Raw genomic sequence first — 3,070 nt, 5'->3', positions numbered from 1 at the left:
TGCACTGGGTATTATAAGCAACAAATGAATCATTGAACACTACATTAAAAACTAATGATGTACTATATGTTGGCTAATTGAACATAAAAAAACACACACACACAAAAAAACAGACACACAGATCAATGGAACAGAGCAGAAGCCCAGAAATGGACCCTCAACTCTGTGGTCAACTAATCTTGACAAAGCAGGAAAGAATCATCCAATGGAAAAGACAGTCTCTTCAACAAATGGTGTTGGGAAAACTGGACAGCAACATGCAGAAAAATGAAACTGGACCATTTTCTTACATCATAATAAATTCAAAATAATATCAATAATAGCCAAATTATGGAAAGAGCCCAAATGTCCATCCACTGATGAATGGATAAAGAAGAGTGATATACACACACTATGGAATATTACTGAGCCATCAAAAAGAATGTAATCTTCCCATTTGCAATCCTGTGAATGGAGCTAGAGTGTGTTATGCTAAACGAAGTAAATTAGTCAGAGAAAGACAAATACCATATGATTTCACTTATATGTGGACTTTAAAACAGATGAACATAGGGGGAAAGGGAAAAATAAAAGAGAGGGAGGCAAACCATAACATATTTTAAACTAATAGAGAACAAACCAAGGATGCTGGGGGTGGGGAGGAAGTGTATGGGGAGATGGGCTAAATGGGTGCTGGGCATTAAGGAGTGTACTTATTGTGATGAGCACTGGTTATTGTATGTAAACAATGATCACTAAATTCTACTGAAACCAATATTATACTGTATGTTAACTAACTAGAATTTAAATAAAAAGTTAAAAAAAAGTGTGAGCTAGAGTGCAGAGACAATGTTTGACTCATAAAAAAAATTACAAGGGCTCTACCTTAAGGAATTGTTTTGGCATTTTAAATTATATTCTAAAATTCTAATGCATTTTGATATTTATATATTTTTGTAGTATAAAATCTTTATTTTTTTCTTTTTCAGTTTCTCAAATACATTTGTTCTATAAGCCAAGGGAATTTTCTGAGTGGGTATCCAATTAAAAATGTTCAAATTGGAAAGATAAGAATGTGTGTGTGTTTGTGTGCGTATTTTAAAGTTGTTACAAGAATTCATTGTATACATTTTTATATTAAAAAAACCTTATCCCAGATTAACATGTCTCACTTCTGAATGTCTATTTTTAATGTATAATTTTTTCTTCATATATATATTTTTTGGTGTGTGCATAGTATCCTATTGTGATCTGTGTGAGACTTATTTGCTTAACCTCATCATTATTATTCACAGGTAATTTCTTTAAGTTATAACAATGCCATATTTCTCTCTCATTCCTTGCTGTCAATTGCAAAATAACACATCTGCTGCTAGCAACTGTATTTTTTTCTTATTTTACTCTGATATAGTTTTTAGTAATTAAATGTCCAAAGATAATAGAATTATGTATACACTCAAAGGTAATAAAATCTAAATGAAGTCTAAATATTAGTAATATAAAATACATGAATTTTGGTTTGTTGATTTCATGGCAGATCAGATATTCACCCTAAATGTTTCTTGATATTTCTATTTTTCAGCTGTATAAAAAAATACCTATTTTGGAAATGCAGACAAACAAATTTTAAAGCCTCAAGTAAAAGGATATTGTTAAAAAGAAAAAAAAAGGATATTGTTAAAGTATGTTCCAATAATCATACATACTAACTCAAGAGGAGGTTAGTATATATAATACCGTGACCTAAAAATAACCTAAGAGAATAACATTTACTCAGAAATGCCTAATTTTAAAAACAAAATCACTAATGTAATTTGTAAAGACCACTCACTAGTATAAAATGGATCATATACTACATATTTGAATACTGTTTTATAATTAAAAATTAATTTCACACATATCTTATCAAGGAATCCTTACGACAAACCTAAGGGGATATTTTTATATATTTTCCCTTTCAGATACATTAAATGACTTATGGAAAGTCATACTAAATGCTTCTGTCAGCCCAGAACCAGAGCCCCTTCAAATAAAACCTTTGCGCTCAGCCAATAGTTAGAATCCCTTAGGGTTCTCCCCAGACCAGTGTTCCTAACCCACTTTTTGCCAAGGATCCCTTTGGTAGCCTACTGTTATTACACTCTGATGTTCACACATAATTGAAGAAAATGGTAGATTGCAGTTAGAGGTTAATAAAAACGAAACTATTCTTTTCCTATCTAATCTTATGGGCGCCCTGAGTTCTCCTTCTTGGGGTTTGCAGACCTCAGGATGAGAACCTTTGCTTTGAAGAGCCTCAGAAGTTGCTTTCCTATTAGGACAGAGCAGAGCAGAGATGAAAAGTGAGGTGTGGTTCAAGATCTCTCATTTCTCTGTTTTAGGTCTTGTATTTTTATAGGAAAGGAGGAAAATATGCTTGAAACACAAGTGAAGGTAAATCGCGTCTTCTTTTTACTGATGTTTTCTCTGCCTTTTATTCCACATTTGTTAATCTTACTCTTGCATATGTCTTTGTGTCTAAATAAAGAAGCGGTTGCCACAGATAATTCAATCATATATAATTGTAAAGGAAGCGAAGTTAAAATGACACGTGATATTTGTTAGGAATACAAAGCCACATTTTTATGGATTTGGCTGGACCATATCCATCTTCTTTCTACAGATTCTTCTCAACAGAGCATCTAAGAAAAATAAACAAACACAGTAAATTAAAAGAGAAAGAGTCGGGCGCCTGGGTGGCTCAGTCGTTGGGCGTCTGCCCGGGTTCAGGTCATGATCTCAGGGTCTTGGGATCGGGCCCCGCATCGGGCTCCCTACTCTGCGGGAAGCCTGCTTCTCCCTCTCCCACTCCCCCTGCTTGTGTTCCCTCTCTCACTGTGTCTCTCTGTCAAATAAATAAATAAAATCTTAAAAAAAAGAGAGTCACCACTCTTAATTTTAGCAAATGGAACTTCTGATAAAACTTTATTCATTCTTTCAGGAAACATTTACTGAATGCATTCTTTTTGCTCAGCAATAGCAATGGGTTTCTCAAATAGAAATACGAATGACCCAGGATTCCTGTTAAATTTTTTTTCAGGGGCACCTGGGT

The sequence above is a fragment of the Zalophus californianus genome, chromosome 2, assembly GCF_009762305.2.
Source record: "Zalophus californianus isolate mZalCal1 chromosome 2, mZalCal1.pri.v2, whole genome shotgun sequence".
NCBI lineage: Eukaryota > Metazoa > Chordata > Mammalia > Carnivora > Otariidae > Zalophus > Zalophus californianus.
This window is presented reverse-complemented; position numbering follows the sequence as displayed.